This window comes from Anabrus simplex, chromosome 8 (assembly GCF_040414725.1).
Source record: "Anabrus simplex isolate iqAnaSimp1 chromosome 8, ASM4041472v1, whole genome shotgun sequence".
NCBI lineage: Eukaryota > Metazoa > Arthropoda > Insecta > Orthoptera > Tettigoniidae > Anabrus > Anabrus simplex.
The window spans coordinates 66,099,577-66,125,114 of record NC_090272.1 but is presented as its reverse complement, the minus strand read 5'-3'; the positions used below and the strand labels follow the sequence as shown (position 1 = coordinate 66,125,114).

At 39.3% G+C, this 25,538-nt stretch overlaps 1 protein-coding gene across 3 annotated transcripts in view; it reads right to left on the bottom strand.

Annotated features, from left to right (window-relative positions):
• Positions 1-25,538, bottom strand: part of fbl (pantothenate kinase 3 fbl) — a 104,948-nt gene that overhangs the window by 78,728 nt on the left and 682 nt on the right. The window lies entirely within an intron of this gene.

The following is a 25,538-nucleotide window of genomic DNA, read 5'->3' as shown; positions in this document are numbered from 1 at the left end:
ATGAGTTTTCGGCGAGGAGTCCCTGAGAAGGATGGAATGGATTCTTCAGCAGCAGCAAGAATAACTCGTGTGATGTAAGTTATTTCCTCGCCAACGGTCCGCCTGATATCGTCGTCAAAGACAGCTAGTGACGTGTACTTTGGCCAATCAGCATGTTTAAGAATCCATCAAGGGGGAGCCTCGATGGATTTTTGTTTCAACAAAGTAAGGATGATGGGAAAATGGTCACTGTCACAGAGATCATCGTGTGTATTCCACCGAAACAGCGGAACCAACGTTCGGCTGCATAGACTTAAGTCTATGCGAGAATATGTGATGTAACGTACACTAAAGTGAGTTGGTTCCCCTGTGTTCAAAATACATAAGATCAGCGACATCATTTATGTTAAGAGGCTGGCCTGGTGGAAAATAAATGTTACACACTGTTGCTATGACATTGCTTCCAGTGGGGTCCTTAGAGGAACCTGTTCGCTATAGGTATCAGAACAGACAAAAATACTCACGCCAGCAGATGCCCAGTGGGCATAATATCGTTCTGTCGAGTATAGTCTGAAATCTTGATTTTTTTTTTTTTGCTAGGGGCTTTACGTCGCACCGACACAGATAGGTCTTATGGCGACGATGGGATAGGAAAGGCCTAGGAGTTGGAAGGAAGCGGCCGTGGCCTTAATTAAGGTACAGCCCCAACATTTGCCTGGTGTGAAAATGGGAAACCACGGAAAACCATCTTCAGGGCTGCCGATAGTGGGATTCGAACCTACTATCCCCCGGATGCAAGCTCACAGCCGCGTGCCTCTACGCGAAATCTTGATTTATCAGTTTCATTTTCCGTATTGACCGTTATCGTAAGTTATAGACGAGAAAGGTTCCACCTTATCAATACAAATTGATTTATACAAATATTTACAGTACCAGTTTCGACTCTTTACATGTCATCCTCAGCTGTACACCGTTACCTTCACATAAATCAAATTAGTTGATTTGCCTTGTCCATAATAATAGTCATAATGATAGGATATATCTTACTTCTAATTGAGCATACTTCAGGGCAAATTCGACAATGTACAATCTAAAATGTGTAGGTGAATCTTTTAGGCCTAAAATCATGTAAATGGGCTGTTATTAAAAGTACAATTACATAAACACTTTTTTTCTAAATATATGTGATACATGTAAAATGTTGTCTTAAAATATACAGTTCAAGTAAAATCCGTTATAATAAATAAATAGGAAACATTTTGTTGGAATAAGTTTTCGTCTTGCGTACGTTGATTTTCTTCAATATGATGTGAAAATCGTATAAATGGACAATTATTAAAAGTACAGTTACATAAACACTCTTAAAAATATATATAGTACATACAGAATGTCATCTTAAAATGTGCAGATTCATGTAAGATCCGTTACAATAAATAGGAAACAATTTTTTTGAGTAAGTTTCCGGTCTTGCATTCGTTGATTTTCTTCAATATGATATGGAGAATGTCTATGCTTTTTTATAAGTGGTGTTCTTCTTTCTGCTGTATATTATCCTTATTCATTAGTTTATGGTTGACTTATCAATCATTAATAACAAGTCTGATGTATTGTCTGAGGTAGATGTGTGCAGCTGTGGTTGAATATGGCTGGAGTATTGAATGTAATTTCTTTTCTGTGAGTGTCAAATGCAGGAAGGTGGGTCTTCTCCGGTCTATAAATGCCGATGTGTGTGATTGCTATTGTGGTTGTGATGCGCTAGCTTTGGCTGCCTGGCGTGCACCTATCATTATGACTATTATTACGGACAAGACAAATCAACTAATTTGATTTATGCGAAGGTAACGGTGTACAGCTGAGGATGACTACATGTAAAGAGTCGAAACCGGTACTGTAGATATTTGTATACATAAATTTGTATTGATAAGGTGGAAACTTTCTCGTCTATAACTTATAGTCTGAAATTTCTCAAGACCATATGATGACCTGGTCTGAAGTTTGTCTACTGAATAGAGACTATACTCGCTGCGTACTCACTAATGAGCTGACGTAGATCAGCAAGATGCTTGTCATAACCGTTACAATTCCACTGTAACAGTGCCATAGTGTGGACTATAAAAGGAGTGTTATGTTATGAGCGACAAGATGCTTGTAAGCCTAAACACTATCAACATCTACATCCGTAGATGTAGATGACAGCGTGAGCGTCCATCCCGTCATCGAGAGATGGCGGGGATGACGCCCAGAACTTTGATGCCTTTCAGGGGCGGGATGTTCCCCTACGAGGGAAGTGTGCAGGTTTTGGAGCAGGAGTACTTGCTGGCGCAGACTCATACCCTCCAGATAGAGCGCATAATTTCTCTTTTGCAGGAGAAGTACGGGAGCGCCCGGTACAGGCGTTCTTTTTCGCCGCCTTCTTTTCTAGTTTAGACGGGCTGGGAGATTATTTCCTAGCCCTGGTCGATGATGCCGCCTCCGCCGGCTGGGGCATGGCTTTTGCCAACCTCTTAGGGGGGAGAGACTTACCCTTCCCCCCTTGCTGTGCCGGCTTAGAACTACCAGCTGGCACAGACTTCTGGTTGGTCGGGTGGTACCCCCTTCGAGCTTTTACTCTTTGCGACGTTGCTCTGAAGAGCAACAGTCGCCTTGGCGCAGCAATCATCATGGGTAACGATGTTGTGAAAGACGAACCTGGGAGACTCTGAGCTATCCTAAAATAGTCGAGTGTACGGGCAGGTGTATTCGTGGAATTAAAACTTATAGCGCGCTTCCTGGTAGGAAAGACCATCCAGGGTCTTGATCTCCTGGATCTCCTTCTCACTCAGATACGTCGGACAGTTTCGATCCCAAGGAGAATGAGAACCAGAGCAGTTAGTGCACTTGTACAGAGTTGAACACTCCTCCGCGCCGTGAGTTATTCGTCCACATGTACTACATACAGACGGATTCGAACGAGATACCATATGTCCGAATCACTGCCATTGATAGCATCGCACACGAGGCGGGATGTACGGCCTCACATCGCAATGATAAGTTGTTACCTTGACTTTCTCTGGTAACACTGACAACTTGAAAGAGACAATGAAGGCACCAGTGGCAACGTCTTCACCGTTCACCATGCGCTGGGCGTGTGTCACGCCACAGTTCTTCACGTCTTCCATCAACTCGTCGTCAGTGTTCAAAATAAGGTCGCAGTGAAAGATGACTCCCCGAACCAGATTCAAGGATTTGTGCTCCTCCACTTTGATGGTGATTTTGCCAAAGTGGTCGCACTTAAGCAACTGATCAGCTTGCAGTGTTGTAGGAGTCTTCAAAAGCAAACTACCGTTGCACATTTTCTTGAGATCCTCATGTTCGCCATAGGCGCCTTCAATGGTGTCTACTAAAAAGGATCGACTTTACCAGCTTGAAATCATGCTCATCGGTTCTGGTAGTGACCAGAAACCTAGGGAAGCTGGATTCCATTCTTTCACACTATTCATGTTCCCAGGAAGTTGAACCTCCGAGGGAAGCAAAAGCTGAAGACTTCTGTGGCTGACCACCTTGGGTTGGGCGACTTCATTTCGAAGCCATGTCTGAAATCATCCTCCCTGAATGCCACTCACTCCAATCAGGGGTCTCTGTAGCGGAACCAAGCAGCCAAGGCAATACCCACCTGGTCATAGCCGGTACTGCCTGGGGTCCGATGTTGGACGACATCTAATACAGGATGACTGAGGCAATGAGCACTAGGACTCTCTTTCACCAGTCACACGCAATAGCATGTACCCCATAGTGTGTACAGAGCACTAAATATAGCGGAAAAAAGAATAAATATTTACAGTAATAATAATATGTCCTTCTGGCATTCGGCTGTGCGGGGACCTGTGTTGTCAGGTGGATACTACTGCCAGGATACATGGCGCTCCCACCCGCAAGATTCCTGGGTGGTCAAATGCGGGCTTTTGGGCGTAACCGCACACGTAAGAGGCCCATCTCCGAGCAGCACGCACATCAAAAATTTTGAAATGGTCTACAACTAATCCTTAAAAAAGATATATTAAAAAATTTTTTTTTTGAAAAATAAATAAAGAGGGGACCATGGCCACATGACCCTTTTAGTCTCCTTTTACGACAAGCAGGGATTACCTGTGAATGTATTCAGCCCCTCCCATCCACGGGAGGTCCAACACATTATATCAAACTGAAATCCATGCCCGCGCCTAGGCCTCCCCTTTTAGTCGCCTCTTACGACAGGCAGGGGATACCGCGGGTGTATTCTACATGTGCACCCGCAGGGGTTCAGGGCAATGAAAGTAACAAATTTATTCTAGTCCATACCAGAAGACATAGTGCACGCTAAACACTACATCTCACCAGCAAAGGTATTTGGGGTCTTACAAGACCTACATCCTTACTACAACCCCTAAATACCTTCATAATCTGTACCCTTTATTTACAATCCCATTTATGTGATTATCCCAATGAAGATCTTTCCTCATATTAACACCTCAATACAGACAATGATCCCCAAAAGGAACTTCACCCCATCAATGCAGTAATTAAAACTGAGGGGACTTTTCCTATTTGTGAAATTCATAACCTGACTTTTAACCCCGTTTATCACCATACCATAGCCTAATGTCCATTCCACAACATTATCAAAGTCATTTTGCAGTTCCTCACAATCTTGTAACTTATTTATTACTTTATAGAGAATAACATCATCTGCAAAAAAACCTTATCTCTGATTCCACTTCTTTACACATATCATTGATATATATATAAGAAAACATAAAGGTCCAATAATACTGCCTTGAGGAATTCCCCTCTTAATAATTACAGGGACAGATAAAGCTTTGCCTACTCTAATTCTCTGAGATCTATTTTCTAGAAATATAGCCACCCATTCAGTCACTCTTTTGTCTAGTCCACCTACTGGAACTTGACACATTGGCCCGGCGTGGTATTCGTGCTACTAATCCGTGGTATGGAGGTGCTGATTGGAATAGGGAGTCTACACAGTGAATGGCACACAACAGAGCAGTCCTTCAATAAATAAAACATACCACTTTATTTATGCACTCCTACAGTACAATGCATTTAAGGTTTATTTTCCTTTATACATAAGCACAGGAAAATGAACACAACAAACATTGTTCTGATGGACTGCATATCCATGTGTGGTTGGGAGGCGTGACCAGTCTTAAGGAGTATAATAGGTCAGAAGAGCATTGTGTGATAAGATGTATTGCTCGCGCACCGACAATATTATTTATACAGTACTTCAAGGTGCAAGTACTGTCTACGAGATAACCATACACTGTCATGGTTACACTTCATCCATCATTATCTACCAGCTTCAATGCAGACTGTGCTCCCTGCTTTCTATTCTGGATTAATTACCAACACTCTAGCCAAATGAACATAAGGCCAATGCAATACTGGCCATCCAGTAAATAAGTTTCCCTATTCTTCTCTCTGCAAACCATGTTTTAAAATTATTGGTACTGTAGGGAATGACTGTAGGCAACACATGGATGCGGAAGAAAAACAGCAGGAAAATTAAACCGTAGGGTTGGGGTGAGAAAAGAGTAAAGTTAGTCATTGATTACTTTCTGATGCAAAGACAAATCACAGATACTTGAAGGATATAACAGCTTTACCAGAAGAAGCACTCGATGGAGATTATAGAGTAGTGACAGCAAAAATGAGAGTGGGAAAAATGGAAAAATTAAAGGAAGATAAGAGGTAGCAAAATAAAAGTGTGGAAATTAAAAAGACAAGAATGTAGGCTACAGGAAGAATTTCTGGAGAGACTGAAACAAAAAATTACAGTAAAGGAAACGAGGAACATGAACGGTCCAACTTAAAAAGGGTATTTGTAAGTGGGATAGAGTGTGCCTGTGGTAGAACATCAATGAAATTGAAAGAAAAGGAAACGCCGTGGTGGAATGAGAGGATGAGAAGCAGTGAAAGTAAAGAAGAAAGTATGGTAAGAATGGAATAGATTAAAAAAAAGAAGAAATCAAAAGTACCGTATAATCCTGAATACCACCCGTACTTTTTTCCCCCAAAATATTGGTTCTAAATCTCGGGTGCGGATCGCATTCAAGCCGTTCATTCTCATAAATATTTACTATGTTTACATGGAGTATTGAAATAGATTTGAATACGGTTACTATACTCAATAAACCACATGTAAACGGGCTTTCAGGTCTTATTGTGTTTTAGTTGCGTTCTAGAAAACAAGATTGATTTTTTCTCAGTACGGTTACAGTGGCATGTAAACGCAAAATGTAAGGTAATGAAATACGGTAAATCAAAGAATATGAGTAAATATGCGGTCAATATGAAAGCCGCTGCTCCAGATGCTAGAAGTCATTTGCTTCACAAGTGTTGCTGGCATGCTGGGTGCGCAAATAGCTGATCTCGCGGGATATCGTACTTAGCAAGAGTCGAGACTGTTGGTTATGGAAGTCTACCTCGCTCACATTCGAGTTCCGTATCTGTCCCGTGAAAGTTCTGTCTTGATAGTAAGCGATTGATTCAAAACAACGTCTGCGGTCACTTACTGTGCGTGAGAAACTTAACAGTCCAGTGGTCGCGTGGATCACAATTGTGATCCGTACTTTATTTGTGATATAAGGCTATTCTATGCTATTTATTCAATGAATATGATTATGCATTGTGAAAAGAACTTTATTTTCTGTACAATAAAATATAATTATGTATGCATTTGTAAGAAATACCCGAAAAATTACCAGACATTGTGATTTGTCTTCCTCCATAATGTTTTTGAGGTGCCTCACCGTCTGGTTCATTCAATCATCGATTTATATTCTCATAGTCATCCATTTTGTACTTATATACCAATAATTAATATAAACTCATAAAACGGAGTACATATATGCACATGAACTGAGATTAGACACCGTAATAAGAAAACAAACAAATTCAAAAGAAGTCACGCTAGTGGTTGCACGGATTACAGTTGTGATCCATAAGAATAAACTGCTTTATAACGCAACAACCATCAGTCAAGGTTAGCAGACTACTGCGTTATCAGAGAGGGGATGGGGTGCGAAGAAGGTACACAGATGCTCAAGGTCAACAGTTATAAAAAAAAAAAAAAAACAGGAGTGAAAAAATCTATACGGCTGGATCACCATTGTGATCCGCGCGACCACTGGAGTGTTGAAGTTGTAAGCGAAGCTGAAATATACAGAAATTGTGCCGTTGGTAGAAAGTACGATATTGATGAATTGTGTATTCGTGATTGTCGGTAGAAGGAAAATCTTCTAAAAAGTAACGGCTATCGCAGAGCGTTCCGCGGGTGGAGTGCAGTGTTTCCGGAAATTGAACGGCTGCACAAATCTGTGATAGAAAAACGTGAGTTAGGATATGGTGTTTCTAGTGAAATGTGTCAACTGAAAGCACTAGAGATCTCAAAACACAGGGTTTTACTGCAAGCTGCGGATGGATCCGAAACTTTTATCGGAGAAAGGGATTGTGCATTTGGAGACGTACGTCTATTTCACAATGTCTCCCTGGGGCGTATGAAGAAAAATGAATGGCCTTTCAGCGTCACATTATTCGAGGAAGCAAAATTCTTATTTGCTTTCGCAAATTGGGAATGCTGACCAGACACCTGTCTATGTGAAATGCCGTTGGAAAATACAGTGGATACGAAGTGTAACCATCAGAACAGGTGGTAACGAAAAGCAACGATGCACCAAACTCCCTCCATATGTGGTTCTGAAAAGGAAAACACTTCCGAAAGTAAAATTGCCGTCCGGTGTTATTGTTAGAACACGAGTCCAGCTGGATGGACAATGTGTTAGTCGAGGACTGAGTGAAGTAAATTCATTCTTGAATAAAATTACTGTGTCCACCTATTCAATACAATTATATTTTGTAATGATTAAATTCTACATGAAATATAAACACTAGTTAGGGACATGTTTCGCCCTAGTTTTGGGCATCTTCAGCCTAATACTAATCTTAAGGTCAAGTCTTAAATCTATTGACATTGGAACTTAATACTAAACTTAAATTAATATCAAATACTAAATACAACGGTCTTATGCTTATTACATATTTACATAGTTTACAATATTTACATTAACTATATGCCAGATTTTGTGAACGAGGAAGCACTAAAATAATTATTTTGCAATGACTAGAAGACGTTTGAGACATCTGGATGAAAGTTTATGCAAATTTGAACGTATTGGCTACAGATTGATCACATCATGAATATGTATATAACTAAATGCCAGAATTTGTGAACATGGAAGCAATAAAATATTTTAATTATAAGACTAGAAAACGTCTGCGACGTCTGGATGAAAGTTTATGCAAATGGACAGTTGGAGATACTCCAATTCACGCTGTGATCAATCTCTAGCCAATACGTACACATTTGCATAAACTTTCATCCAGACGTCGCAAACGTTTTCTAGTCATTGTATAATTAAAATATTTTATTGCTTCCTTGTTCACAAATTCTGGCATTTAATTATGTACATATTCACGCTGTGATCAATCTCTAGCCAATACGTACAAATTTGCATAAACTTTCATCCAGACGTCTCAAACGTCTTCTAGTCATTGTAAAATAATTATTTTAGTGCTTCCTTGTTCACAAATTTTCGCATTTAGTTAATGTAAATATTGTAAACTATGTAAATATGTAATAAGCATAAGACCGTTGTATTTAGTATTTGATATTAATTTAAGTTTAGTATTAAGTTCCAATGTCAATAGATTTAAGACTTGACCGTAAGATTAGTATTAGGCTGAAGATGCCCAAAACTAGGGCGAAACATGTCCCTAACTAGTGTTTATATTTCATGTAGAATTTAATCACTACAAAATATAATTGTTTTGAATGGGTGGACACAGTAATTTTATTCAAGAAAGAATTTACTTATTGTATCTTCAATACGGAACAAAATGAGATTAGTTACTTGTGACTGAGTGAAGTGCGTTCGGCAACGTCGCCCGGGAGCTTTGTTACTGAAACGAAACATGCTTGTGTTGGACAGTTACCGAGGACATACAACTGACGCCGTAAAAGATATGATGAGGAAAGGAAAAACCGATCTTGCGATAATTCCCGGAGGACCTCACTTCTATTCTATTATCACGCGTTAACACCAACCGGACGAGTGAAGAGGCCTGAAGTGGGACTAATAAGCAGCTGGATCAAGCCCGCATGGGTACGCATTCCCAACAATCTAGTGTCCAAAAGCTTTAAGAAATGTGAAATTTCAAATTCAAGGGATGGTAGTGAAGATGACTATTTGTGGAAAGATGCCAGCGACGAAAGTTCCTATGGTAAAACTTCACATGACGACGGTGAATTGTGAATGATATGAGTATTGGACCGATTTTATTTACGATGTTTATGATGATTTTATTAACTGATAGCTGTTTGAATTTATATTTGTGGTATATTTGAAGAAAATTAAATAGGCATGTAAGTTATTTTATTTTTTTCCATATTTTGCCGTCTCAAATTTAGGGTGCGGGTCTTATTCGGTGGCGGGTGGTATTTGGGATTATACGGTATCTCGATAATAAAAGGAAATAAAAGAAACTGGTAAGAAAAGTTGGAAAGAATTTACACAAAAGATGGACAAATGGAGCTGGCACTAAAAGAATGCTGTATGGAATTATATGAAGTAATAGGAAAGAAAGAGTTTATACAAAGCTGATGAAAGAGGAAGGTGGAGAGTTGATAAGCCAGAAGAAATAAAGAGGAGATAGAAGTAATACGGTGTGATGACAACAGTACTGCAGAAGATGATTTATAACAATGTCAGAGGTGGAGTTAGCAGTCTGTAAAATGCAAATGGGGAAAGCACCACGGGTGGGTGAAATTAGTGTGGAAATAATAAAGGCTGCTGAACCTGTTGGACGACAATGAGTGTACAGATTGTTAAAATGCATATGGAAACAGAAACATGTGCCAGAAGGCTGGATGCAGGGAATAATACCAATCTTAAAGAAGGGAGAAAAAAGTGTGTGAAAACTGTAGAGGAGTACTGGAAAGGACATTATAGACAGGAGAATGAGAAGAAAGGTGGAAGGAGAGTTACAAGAGGAACAGTATGGCTCTACAAGTGGAAGATCTATAGTGGGCCCAATATTCAGCATGAGGCAATTAATGGAAAAGAATTGGGAATGTGGAAGGGCTCCGGTCATTACATTCATAGATCTAACAAAGGCATACAATAGTGTTCCCATGGAGAAAGTTTGGAAAACCATGGTCAAAGAGAGACTGGGTACACAAACTGTAGAAATGGTTCAAGCAATGCACAACGTCAACAGTGTAAAAACGCCGGTTGGAAATACGGAATGGTTTAGAAACAAAACTGGACTAAGACAGGAGAATGTCCTGTCACCTCTTTGGTTTCTAATGGTTATGGATGAAATTGTAAAGGAGACAAAGGAAGCATACAGGAATAGGGAGATGAAGTTATAACTATTTGCAGACTAGATTGTAGTCTGGGGAATAAACAGCAAAGAGGTACTGTACAGGAACAACTTGATGTACTGAACGAGAAAATTGAAAAGTATGGTATGAAAATCAGCAAAGAGTTCATGGTAATATCAAGACGAGAAAGACAATGGAAAGTCATTATGAAAACTGGTGGTCAAAGCCTTAAAATTATGGACGGTTTCAAATAACTAGGAAGTGAATTAATGCAGAATGCAAGGCTAGACACAGAGATTAGCAAAAGGGTGCTACAGGGCAATGCATTCTACCAGAGTGTAAGAATAAGGAATAAGGAAGTACCAAGGAAGTGTAAAGACATCATGTACAAAATGTATTATGCACCCATATTAACTTACGCAGCCAATACCTGGGCACTTTTTTTTTTTTGCTAGCGGCTTTACGTCGCACCGACACAGATAGGTTTTATGGTGACGATGGGATAGGAAAGGTCTAGAAGTTGGAAGGAAGCCGTCGTGGCCATAATTAAGGCACAGCCCCAACATTTGCCTGGTGTGAAAATGGGAAACCACAGAAAACCATCTTCAGGGCTGCCGACAGTGGGATTCGAACCCACTATCTCCCGGATGCAAGCTCACAGCTGCGTGTCCTAATACCTGGACAATGATAAGTATGGATGAGACTAGAATTCAAGCCAGCGAAATGATAAACCTAAGAAGTATGATAGGAAAGACCAGGAAAGAGAGTGAGAAATGAAGATGTTATAAAGGAAGTCTGAATAGAAAATCTAAATGAGAGAACTGTTAAGAATAAACTAAGATGGTTTGGACATGTAAAGAGGGTGGATGAGAAAGGAATACTAAACTAGAGGATGAAGTTTGAGGGAAAGAGAGGGAGATCTAGAACAAGGTGGATCGATTCAATAAAGGGTGCAAGAAGAAACCTGGACTGGGACACAATGATGGAAGAGGAATGGTGGAAAGAGAGAGGAAGGTGGACAAGTTCCACCCGGCAGAAGCTGGATAAGGGAAAAGGAGGAAGAGGGGAAGGAGGTTTATACTTCAATGTATATGTACCGCCTGTGACATAATGAGTTATTTGTTTTGCACCTTTTTTCATTTTATCTCTCTTATTTTATTTAGCCTACTGATGTTTTTAATTCAACCTAACTCTGAAAAAAAAAAAAAAAAAAAAAAGTTGAAAACTAAATGAATGAAATTTGTTATTATTGATTACCGAATATCAAAATATCTCAAAGAATTCTTAATCTTTGTATGACCTGAAAATATACCACTCTGCGGGCAAATGCAGTGAAGGATGATCTGCCTGGTGTCTCTGAGACACTGGTTCAAGAAAGAAGTAAGTTCAAGACCTAGATACACAGGTTAAAGCATCTTCTGGAGAGGCCAAAAGTCCGGGATTTCCTTCTGCGAGCATTTATTTTTTCTTCTTGTGCTAGCTGTTTTATATCACATTAGCCCTGATAAGTTTTAGGTGATGATGGGATGAGAGAAGGCTATAGCAGGCGAGATAGAGGCTGCGACCTTAAGTAAGGTATAGCCCTGGTATTTATCTGATTGGAAATGGGGAACCACAGAAAATTATCTTCAAGACTGTCAATAGTACAGACTGAACAAATCTCCCGAATGGAAGCGTACAACTACACAATCTATATCGCATACCTAATTTGCTCTGTTTTTACTAGCAGTTTTAAATGTTGTACGTCAACAATGATTTCTGGTGAAATTGGAACTGAAAGGACCAGAACTAGGAAGATGGTAGCTATGGATTAATTAAGTTCAAACATCATTTGTCAGATGTGAAAATGAGGAACCATAGAAAACCATCTTCACAGGAGCTGAAAGTGGGATTGGTAATCAATATCTCTAACCATGGTGCATCTAACTAACTCATTTTGTATCAGGATTTTTTTTTTTTTTTTGCTATTGGCTTTACGTCACACTAACACAGATAGGTCTTATGGTGACGATGGGACAGGAAAGGGCTAGGACTGGGAAGGAAGCGGCCATGGCCTTAATTAAGGTACAGCCCCAGCACTTGCCTGGAGTGAAAATAGGAAACCACGGAAAACCATCTTCAGGGCTGCCAACAGTGGGGTTCGACCCACTATCTCCCGAATACTGGCCACGCTTAAGTGACTGCAGCTATCGAGCTCGGTATCAGGATTTTATGCTACTGATACAACTAAGATGAAGAGGAACCCTTTTTCAATGAAACAAAAAGTGAGTAAAAAATATGAGATAATGAAGGCTGTTGACAAGAGCAAGTGACAGTAAAATACTAGTATCAAAAGAATTGGAGCATGATTGTTTAAACATATGTTTATGTTTCTTTTACATCAATGTGAATGAAATGTATTATTTATGTCCCACTAATTTGACAGTTTTTGGAGATGCCAAGGTGCTGGAATGTTGTCCAGCAAGAGTTCTTTTATGTGCCAAAAAAGTCTGACTCGAGGCTGTCGTATTTGAGCTCCTTCAAATACCACTGGAGTAAGCCAGGATCGAAGCCACCAACTTCAGGTCAGAAGGCCAGCGCTCAATTGTCTGAGCTACTGTACTGTTCAATCTTAAGCAACCTGAACAACCTGCAGATTATGTCATCACACACACAAAAAATTATTTAAAGTGGCAGAAAAATGAGTTATTCCATTCTTTTCCATCTTTTATCGGAACAAATAAAAATTTAATAATGACAATTAGTCTTGATGTAAGACATGTGACACGGTTTTATGTGGAAAACAAACTCTGGGACACCATGCTTCATTCAGAGAAAGATCCCACCTACTTAGACTTGATTCCAGTCATGAATACTTTGTAAGGAATCAGAATGGACTCACTGAACTATTGCCCCAGCTAAGATTCAATGCTTCTCTCAATGGACTATCAGCAGCCCACAGCTTAATAATTTCTGTTAACAAATTTACAGAGACACAGGGGTGGTTATTCCATGGAATTATTTTAAATTTTGTGTTGTTTTATATACTGTAATGTATAATTAACTTTATGTTAAGGTGACAGTGATGCATGGGCAGTTAGAGAGTTGCAAACATACGTCTGTCTCCACGAGCTACACAAGGGGATGTGTTATCAAAGCCGTTCGTCAGGCAAGTGGCTTGCCAGACTCGACCATGGCTTCACTCTGCTCCCTTCGTAATTATTTGCTTGGGTTCAGGTCTCCACCCTAGGAGAATGCATCTGACTACTCATTACGTTCGAGAGTATTTGTATGTGATAAAACTTGTGAGAAAAAGGTTTAATTGTGCTTGTGTTTTCAACTGAAGTGAAATATCGTACAGCAAGTTGTACCATTTAATTTAATTTGTGTTATTTGTGAAAATTACACCAAATTTACGTTCACACATATGAACTAAAGGAACTACTTCCATTCTGCCGACTTATAAAAGGGAATGCATTGACTGTGCTCATCCCCCACTTCGAGTCACTAAAGCACAGAAACTGTCAGCGCGAGTGAGGAGAGTGGAGGGGTGTGGATGCGTATTAGAATCTCTCTTAATCCACGGCGTGAGTTTGAGGTATTTTCAAGAGAAAAGCAATATAATTTACGGCGGCAGACCAATGCCTGATTTATTGGATGTAAAAACTAAAACGAAACGTTGTGTTTGACACTTTATGTTGGCCTAGCGTTCTATTTTCAAATGAAAAGGGGGTGTGGAACAGTATAGGCTTTGATGACATGAATATCTTGCTTAAAGCATCCCAGTGTCATCAGCAATCACAAACACATATCTGAGCTGAAATTCTGTTAACTTTCAGAACGACCAGAATTGATCTGCAACTCGACCAACAGCATAAACTGGAGACAATAAAACACAACGAGTTGGTAAAACAGAATAGAAAGGTGATCGAATGACTGACTGATGTTGTAAAATATCTTGCAAGACAAGAACTTCCTTTCAGAATGCATGCAGAAGATAAAAGTTCCTTAAATTGTGGAAATTACATAGAACTCATAACGCTGCTGAGCAAGTATGACGACATACTGGCAAATCATTTGAAGAAAGCAACAGTGTTCACAGGTCTTTCACATCAAATACAGAATGATTTAATCGACTGAGTAGTCAGTGTGTTATTGACCGAAATAAAGAAAGAAATATCACAGTCACCATTCGTGGCGATTATTATTGATGAAACTATTGATATTTGTGCCCATTCCCAACTTTCAACTGTTGTTAGGTACATGCCTGCTGATGGAGAAGTACAAGAGCGATTTCTTGGATTTATCGACGTAAGCGCCGATCGCAGTGCTCCTGTTCTTGCAGATCACATGTTTGACATAATGGAAGAGTTTAACTGTGGTTCTAAACTAGTTGCTCAATGTTATGGTAGAGCCACAGTGATGTCAGGAGACCTCAGTAGTTTACAGAAAAGAGTGAAAGACAAATATCCCGATGCTATATTCATATATTGTTTTGCTCACAGACAACTTCTTATATAAAGGAATGTAAAATATTCTTCATGACTCTGAGTAGCTTGGCCTCTTTCTTTTCTAATTCGAAGAAGAGAACTGCCGCATTTGTTAAAGAAGTCAAGAGACGATCTCCTAAATTGTGTCCAACACGATGAAATTACAAAGGAAGACTTGTTGAAACAGTTTGTGAACAAAAAGAAGAATTAGTTCAGTTGTTTGAGAATACCCTTGATAATCCAGAGCATTGGGACAGTCAAACGTATCACGAAGCTCAAGGTTTTAACAGTGTTCTCTCAGAATTCCAGTTCAATTTAATTTTTTTGGTTTTCAGTGAGATATTTTGCTTAACCGATCCTCTCTTTGAAATTCTTCAAACGAAAGCACTGGATGTAAATTTCTGTATTGCCAAAGTACAGGAAACAAAAAATATCACTCAAGGAAAAAGAAATGAATTTGAAAGAGTATGGAACAAATGTCAAGAGAGCTACAAGCTGCCAAGAAGAGGCAATGCCAAATGAAACCTGCGACATAAATACACACTACCGTTGCATATATTGCGAGATATATGACAATATATATACCCAACTAGAAGTTTGGTTCCAAGCACTCGAGAAATTAACATTTTTACAGTTAGTTGATCAAAAGAACACGAAGAAAAGGTTTCCTGAAGCAGCATTCTGTTCTTTGAAACAAAGTTACAGTCGGCATTTTGACTATGCCCGTCTCAGAAGCGAGCTCAGCATAGCTTATTACTCCAATGAGTATCTTACGATGGGATTTCTAAAACTTTTGTTTTAATTAAAAAGTAGTGGATTGTCATCTCTGCCTTTTCTGAACTGTTTAAGTTATGTGCATTGATTTCAACTATCCCTGTGCTAGTGCCGAACATTCATTTTCAGCACTTCGGAGAATCCATACCTACTGCAGAAACACACAGGGACAATAAAGACTCTTGAACTTGCCTCTACTCTCGATTGAGAAGATGTTACTAAAACTGAAGTCATCAAAGAATGAAGAATTCTACAGCCTTGGCATAGAAAAATTTGTCAAGAAGGAGAGGCGGATGGAATTAACATTCAAATAGCACAAGACAATGTGAGTTGTTATATTTATTTTACTGTATATATCTTCTTATGATATAGATGTTGATTCCCATAGGGAATCTGAACTATCTGTCCCAAATGCGTAAATTTATAATACCAATATAAATGGTCCGTTATTGGACATTATAAATTTTCCAGCTAATTCATTCCTGGCTGCCAACGTTTCGCTCTCGTGTGCTAGGTTGGGCTCATCAGTTGGTACCTAGCACACCTACCAAGACGCTGGTTAGTGCACACCGTGGAGGCCAATACGGAGGCTACCTAGCACACGAGGGTGAAACGCTGACAACCAGGAATGAGTTGGCTGGAAAATTTATAATGTCCAATAACGGACCATTTATATTGGTATTATAAATTTACTCATTCGGGACAAATATTTCAGATTCCCTATGGGAATCAACATCTATATCATCTGATAGCCAAGCAGGCATCAATTTTTGGTAAAGAGACAAAGTCTCTCATAGTGCATTGGCACTGCTGGTGGCTCCAAGCAGCCTACGCAGTGGCCTCCACAGTATTCACTAGGCAGCGTCTTGGTAGGTGTGCTAGGTACCAACTGATGAGCTCAGCCTAGCACACGAGGGCGAAACGCTGGCAACCAGGAATGAGTTGGCTGGAAAATTTATAATGTCCAATAACGGACCATTTATGTTGGGATTATATCTTCTTAGCTTATGATATGTGCTTCCCTTACTGTAAAAGTCACGCGCCGCCACTGCAGAGATATGAATAGTTGCAAGCATAGACCAAATTTCGTAGCCTTCAAATAGCCTGTGTATGCTGCTTTAAATATGTATTTCTTGGGATGGCTGGAGCCACTCAGGCTCATCCTGGTTTTGACCATTTCAAGGTCGAATGCCCTTCCTGACAACATGAAATTTTTCAGCTAAAAATTCCAATCCAGGGTCAACTAGGAATTGAACCTCAGCTGTCCAATAAGAACGCCAGCAGCTAAGCCTCTGCACCAATAACTACCCCGAAGGTTTATGTGGGCCTGTACTAGGTGAAACAAGAATTTAAAAATTTGGGGTGGTGTATGTAGTACCTCTCCATGTATTAAAACATATATTGAAGTATCAAAGGGTAGAGAAAGGTCTACCTATTCGATACCATTAGATTAATGTTATCTTTTATTAATGTTGGTACTAGTTTTGACCTTGCTATATTAGGTTATCTTCAGCCATGATCAAAATTGGAAATAGCATGCGTATATATGAACACCAATATAATATTACAATTGGTATGTCTTAAGTTGTATAACAATGGTTAGAACACACATAAGCCCTGTCCAAACTGATGTTGTTATACACATATCTGAAGACCAATGGGGTAATAATATCTTGTTTTCATTGGTAAGTAAAGTCTTAGTCTAACAGTGTGGATGAAATGTCAGACTACACATTTAAAAAATGGAATTAAAATAACACATCAAACTGTTGTTACTGGTGCTGTTGAACTATGCCAATGGCCTTGTCTTTGTCTGTTAGGTCATCAGCCCAGAGGCTGGTTGGATCCTCAAATAGCATCACCAAAGGCTGTGCAGTTATAGGAAAACCACAAAAACCAATGGCAGTACCAAAATGAGGCGTACTAGGCAAGATGAGGAGTGAGGTAGTTTGCCATTGCTTTCCTCACTGGGCCAGAGAGTGCTATTGTAGCACAACTAACCCTATGAGCAACACCTTTCATGACACTCAGACACACTGGTTGTGCTCTGAATGTCATTAATCAGCACCACCCATACCACAGCAGCTTCCATATTGTCACAGCCATGGATGAGACTGGGACTTCAGTGGAAGCTACACTTTACTCTGGCCTGTGCCAAGAGATAGATGCAAAAGTACTGTATCCATCAAGAAATGACAGCAGGCAGGCCAATGGCCTTATAATAAACAATTATTCTTGAGTCTTGAATTACTCTATTCTTGGAGCTGATAATTCATTGTTGATTGATTGATGTTTGTTGTTTAAACGGGCCTAACATCGAGGTCATCGGCCCCTAATGGTACAAAATGAGACGAAAAGAAATGACGACTTAAAAGTCCAAAATCCTCCACTGACCAGAATTCAAAGCAGGAGGACGAAGAATGAATGGATGAACGGATATGAATTTAAAACGATCGGTGGATCCGACCCACAGTGCCTCACATGCACAAAGCTGGTACAAAACAATAGTATTACTGACCAAGGACTGCTTCTATAGCACAATGCTGAATCGATTATACTTATAGTCGAAACGGGTCCAAAATCCAGGTCATCAGCCCCTCATAATGGTATTTATCGCTAGGAATGTAGAACCATGCTATGTGTAATGTTAAGGTACTAATCAAAAGTAGCAGAGACTAGCGGTATTCCACACATTATGGTACTATTCACAGGTAGTGTAATGCGCACATGTAACACAGACCTACGGTGTTTCGCACAATGTGGGCACTATTTGCAGGCAACGCAAACCTATAGCGTTCCTCACATAAGTGGACTAACCACAGGGACTCGTACTATCCAGTGGAATTTCTCACATAGTGGGAACTGAGCATTGGTAAGGCAGAACCATGGTGTCGCTAATCCCATGGTGTCACTCATATAGCGGTACGAATCACAGGTACTGTAGGACCCACCTCCTGATTCACACACTGTTGCTACTAATCACAAACCTACTATGTACCTAAAATAGTGGTACTATGCGCAAGTAAATGTAACCCATGGTGTTCCCTGCGTGATGGTACTAATTAAAAGTAGTTTCATGGTTCTAATTGGATCATCCCTTGGTCGCCCCTTACGACAGGCAGGGATACCGTGGGTGAATTCTTCGTCTGCTTCCCCCACCCACAGGGGTGTGCATTTGGTAGCGTAGCAGGTTCGCGGAATTCATTGTTTGCATGTGTTGTGGACCCATTCGATTCACAAATTATGCCTTGACGAATAGAGTGTACGAGTAATAGTTTATACAGCGTTAAAAAGGGGACATAACTTGAATAAGTGGCCTTTCCGTCCAATGAAATGATTTTTGTTAGAATTCAGTGTGAAGTGAATGTCTCCATGCTCCTTGTAGTTCATGTGCACTCGGCACGGAGTTTGGTATTGGTGTCCAACAATGAAGACAAGATATCATTATACCATTGGACTTCAGATAAGTGTATACCAACATCAGTTTGGACAGGGCTTACGTGTGTTCTCAACATTATGTAATATAATTTAAGACATAGCAATTGTAATATTTTACTGGTCCGACACCAACACCAAACTCTGTGCCAAGTACACATAAACTATGAGGAGCATGAGGACATTCACTCCACACTGAATTCTAACAAAAGATAATTTCATCGGATTGAAAGGCTACTTATTCAGGTTATGAATGTCGCCTTTAACGCTATATAAACGGTTACTCATATATTCTATTTGTTAAGGCATAATTTGTGAATCGAATGGGTCCACAATACATACAAACAATAAATTATCAGCTCCAAGAATAATTCAAGATTCAAGAATACTTGTTTATTATAAGGACATCGGCATAGTTCAACACCACCAGTAACAACAGTTTTGATGTGTTATTTTAATTCCATTTTTTAAATATAGACCTAGTGTTTACAGTGCACTAATGTCTCTGGTATGGGCTAGAGCAATTTTGTTACTTTCATTAATCTGTCTCTGTCTTATCCTTGGCTTTGACAATATGAAAGTGACTGAGGTATAAGCGATGCTAGTAATGCTATTCCTTCTACAGTCAGTCCCTGCTATGAATGGTGTGAAAATGTTGCTCATAGGGTTGGTAGATGCATGCATTTCAGTGGGCTTGGCAACTGATATATAATAGCAACTTCTGGCTCGGTGAAGAAAGCAACAGGAAACTACCTCACTCCTCATTTCTATAGTACACCTCTTCAGTGATGCCTAGGCCACCTATGACAGCTGATGACAGAACTGTTGAGGATCCAACCAGCCTTAGGGCTGAAGACTGAATATACATACACATAGTCTGATATTTCATCCACAGTGTTTTAGATTAAGACTGTACTTACCAATGAAGACAAGATACAGTACCATTAACCCAACGGACTTCAGATATGTGTATAACAACATCAATTTGGACAGGGCTTTTGTGTGTTCTCAACATTATGTAATACAATTTAAGACATACCAATTGTAATATTTTATTGGTGTTCATATAATTATATGCATGCTATTTCCAGTTTTGATCATGGCTGAAGATGACTTAATATAGCAAGGTCGAAACTAGTACCAACAATAACAACGTTAATCTAATGGTATTGAATAGGTGGACCTTCATCTGCTGTTTGATAGTGATCAATTGTCAATACGGACCATAATGAAATTCGTAACTTACAAGATATTCAAGCTCGTATTGTATATACTTTTGTGTGTCCAAGATATGTTTATCTGACAAACGTCTGGCTCCATAGCTGAGTGTCAGTGCCTTACCTTCAGTACTCAGAGCCCTGGATTTGATTTCCGTCTGGGTTGAGGGATTTTAATCTTTGGTTCTCTTGGCTCAGGGACTGGGTGTTTGTGCTCTCCCCAACATTGCTGTAACTCTTAGACCATTATAAGTAATAAATTTCATTGCGGTTCCGTATTGACATATACAATCACATAATTCTTATTATTTATTTGTCTACCTGGTCAATACTATGCTACAATTAAAAATTAAAAGTTAAAAATTGTTCATGTGGTGTGCTAAGTCCCAACTGACAAGCCTAACTTAGCACACGAGGGCGAAACGCAGGCAACCAAGAATGAGTTAGCTGGAAAATTTATAATGTCCAATAACGGACCATTATATTGGTATCATATAGATTATGTTTCGGTCCGTTGGACCATCTTCAGTTCAAATCACAAATACGTTTTAAAAAAGGTTACACAATATGTGCTTGAATAGAAAAGCAATATTATCCTGATTGATCTTTGTTATTTTAATTTTGAGATTCCAAAAAAAGTTTGTTTTTAGTTGCCTGGCTGGCGTTACTATTTCACATAATAAATTTCACTGTGGTTCCGAATTGACATTTACAATCATATAATTCTTATTATCTTTTAATGAGTGCTTAAATTTTAATTGTAACATATTATAGTATTGACCAGGTAAATGTCAATACGGAACCACAATGAAAGTTATACCCCAAGGATTTCCAATGAGTAAGGGCTCGAGGGCCATTTTGAAAACCTTAGTCATGTTCGCGGGCCGCACTTGAATTTTTCTAAAATTCTGCAAATAGTACAGAAGCACCATTATAAAATAATATGCATAGTTCAATTGAAAGGAGGGTTTGATAATTTTATTTGCTTAAAACATTATTTTAAAATTGCATAAAAGAGTGAAATTTGGAGCCGGGCTGAATGACTGAGACGGTTGAGGTGCTGGTTTTCTGACCCAAGCTTGGCAGGTTCGATCCTGGCTCAGTCCGGTGGTATTTGAAGGTGCTCAAATACGTCAGCCTCGTGTCGGTAGGTTTACTGACACGTAAAAGATCTCCTGTGGGACAAAATTTCGACACCTCGGCGTCTCCGAAAACCATTGAAAGTAGTCAGTGTGATGCAAAAACAACAACATTATTACTTGAAATTTGGATTTTAAATGTTTTAAAATTAAGAACAAGTGAATACTTGAAAAGAGGAACTAGTGTTAAAGAATAATTAGTTTTGACTTGACCGAGCTCGATAGCTGCAGTCGCTTAAGTGAGGCCAGTATCCAGTATTCGGGAGATAGTAGGTTCGAACCCCACTGTCGGCAGCCCTGAAAATGGTTTTCCGTGGTTTCCCATTTTCACACCAGGCAAATGCTGGGGCTGTACCTTACTTAAGGCCACGGCCGCTTCCTTCCCACTCCCAGCCCTTTCCTGTTCTATCGTCGCCATAAGACCTGTCTGTGTCGGTGCGATGTAAAGCAACTAGCAAAAAAAAAAAAAAAAAAGTTTTGACTTGGGTCCATATGCTGTATAAAAATTAATTTTTTGAACGAGCTATTACATATTTTTGTGACTTTTCTTCACATTATTTCTTAGAGTGCTCTCGCGGGCCGCAAAAATGGCTTCACGGGCCGCCTTTTGGAAACCCCTGTTATAGCCTTTATAGTACTGCAGCCAAGCAACTAAAAAAAGTAAACTTTTTGTAAATCTCAAAACTGAAATAACGAAGATAAATAAATATATTGCTTTTCTATTCAAGCATGTAACTATGTAACCTTTTTCAATGTATAAGTGATCCGTATCTGAAAAGGGTCCAATGGATCAAAACGTCCTACATTTTTAACTGTAACATACTATCATTGATGAAAACAAGAGGAAAACAGATACTGAGCTAAATTACAGTTACTTGAGAAATATTTCACTCAATTATGATTATAAATTACTTTTTTAAGTAGTCAGAAGTTAATCTTAAGGAAATTACTGATTTTTTTTTTTTTAATTTTTTGCTTCGGGCTGAAATAATACAAAAGTTTGCAAGGAAAAGGAATATATTACTTCCTTCTGTGTGGGTTTTTTTAAACATGCAAACATTAAGTGGCTATCATCACTATGTGAGACTAAACATGATACCTTGGAAGTTTCAATATGATTTTTTCCCCATCATCTTTCTTTTAGTTAATGACTTAACATTTGAAATTATTATCCATTTAATAATGTTCTTGATTTTACATCCCACTAACTACTTTTACGGTTTTCAGAGACGCCGATGTGCTGGAATTTTCCCAACAGGAGGTCTTTAACGTGCCAATAAATCTACCAACAGAAGGCTGATGTATTTGAGGACCTCAAATACCACCAGACTGAGCCAGGATTGAAACTGCCAAGTTGGGCTCAGAAAGCCAGCGCTCTACCATCCAAGCTATTCAGCCGGGTGATTTTTCTTTTACTTTACAAATAAATGAATTGGTTCTTAAAATTCTAATCGCTAATTCACGTCGTCTTATGGGGGGGTTACGTACATTTTTGCATTTACTGAAAAGATGTCCTACAGGGGCACTTGAAGGAATGTCTATGTTAAATAAATTTTAAGAACATCATTGGAATGTCTTTGGAAGTACTGGAGATGTAAAAAGAGTACTTCACCCAGAACTGGTACAGCTATGCGTTCTGCTGTAAAAAAGTCCTTAGCCTGTTTCCAGTCATTTGACTGGGTCAGGATTGGAATGAATGAAGCCCCCGTCTAGCGGCGAGGATAGGAATTGTGCCAGCAGCCGAAGCTTGTTGCACTCCTATGGGGCAATAATTAATGGATGACAGATGAAATGAAATGATATTGAAGAGTGTCATTGGAATGAAAGATGGCAGGGAAAACCAAGTAACCAGAGAAAAACCTGTCCCGCCTCCACTTTGTCCAGCACAAATCTCACGTGAAGTAACCGGATTTGAACCACAGAACCCAGTGGTGAAAGACTGGCACGCTGGAGTGCTGCTGCCTGTGCCACGGAGGCTCGGGTTCTGCTGTAGTAGAATTGAAAAGTCATCTTCACCATAATTTATTATTTTCACATTTCTTCACCGTATCAATTACCAGAATGTACCGATTACAATTTTGTTTCAAGAATAAATTACAAATAAACATTACATGTTGTAAAAAGTAACGATCACAAGTAAAAATAAGAAGAAGAATAATGTTATTTGCTTTACGTCCCACTAACTACTTTTACAGTCTTCGGAGACGCCGAGGTGCCGGAATTTAGTCCCGCAAGAGTTCTTTAACATGCCAGTAAATTTACCGACACGAGGCTGTCATATTTGAGCACCTTCAAATACCACCGGACTGAGCCAGGATCGAACCTGCCAAGTTGGGGTTAGAAGGCCAGCGCCTTAACCGTCTGAGCCACTCAGCCCGGCACAAGTAAAAATGACTAAGCATGTAATCATTACAAGTAGTTTGATTACTTTTACTCAATTACTCCCCAACGCTTCATATTATAGTACTCACCAGGTGGACAAATAAACAATAAGAATTATGTGACTCATACACCACAAGCAACAATGTCATCCATCATACCACCATGCATTTTCCCAAACAAGGCAGACACCACCCACACTTATCGGAGGGTCTCTGTTTCTGTTTGATACTGATTTCTCGGCATGGCTCTCAAGCCGTTCTTAAGTCATGTGCATATTTAGCAACACTGCCTTGCAAAGCCCATATGAATTCGCCCACGAAGTGATCTGATTGGCTAACTTCAGCAGCTGATAACATGACAACGGTGTAAGATATCAAATTATTTCTTTCAAATTATTTATCAGCATGACCAACCCTCTAATGCTCACATACCTGGTTCACTTTGTTTCCGAACACTCTGTATACATATCCCAAACAATAACTGTTCTGGCTGAACATGAATGACCTATAAATATTACATTTGCAAGATCTTGATAAAATTTGAATTTAGAAACTGGAAGCACATTCAAAAGATATTCTGGTTGTTTATTAAAAGGGAATACTAGGAGAAGGGTAAGAGAAGTAGAGTGAGACCAAGACGACAATAGTTAGACTCAGTTTTTAATGATTTAAAGGTAAGAGGTATGGAACTAAACGAGGCTACAAAGCTAGTTACAAATAGAGGATTGTGGAGGTATTTGGTAAATTCACACAGGATTGCAGACTGAATACTGGAAGGCATTTAACAATCTACAATGAAGATGTATGTACCGGTATGTAAGTAAAAAGTTAGGCTTCACATAGGCTACGGAGGGAGGGTTTGGTGGTAGTTTAAAGTCACTCTAACTCGGACATGTTTTTGGCAATGATGGGACAGGAAAAGGCTAAGACTAAAAAAAGAAGCGGTAGCCCCATTATTTGCCTGATGTGAAAATGAGATATGGTAAACCATCTTCAGAGCTGCTGGTGGTGGGGTTCGAAACCACTCTCCTCCAAATCTAGGCTTACAGCTACACAGCCCATACCATACAGTTAACTTGCTTGGTGTACGCATGTGTGTATGTGCGTGAAATTTTTACCTCTGATCAGAAATGGTCAACTTCTGCTGAGCGACAGTCAAGCACTAAATCTGACACATGCACTGTCTTAGTGGCACCCACCTACCTGGAGATTTACCTTCAGCTTTTACTTTCTTATATTTCCTAACATAGGAAAGACATTCATACAGGGATGCAAGAAAATAAAATCAACATAAACATCTAAGCCTACAAAATTTTCAACATAACAGAAAAACCACTGCCTCGTTTCAAGCCCTGAAACCATGACTATTAATATCTAGGCCTACTGCCGCACAATGCCATACCACAGCCATTCTAACAAAATGGCAAGACAACAACTCAAGCTAATGTCAGTCTTATTGCAGAACTGGAAACTGTCAGTGACAGATTACTAGGAATATAAAATGACCGCCAAGGTACATTACAAACTTTACTCACCCGGCATTAGCAACAGTGTACATGCTGTCATTTAATGCTAAAATAAATGTAATGCAACAGGTATCTACATGATGTACTGCAATTACAGTAATACAGATAACTTAGATTTGTCCTACTTAGTAATATACACTAGTAGTAATAAATAAGCAAATAAAAACTAAAGAGAAATCCTGTTGATGAAATAAGACA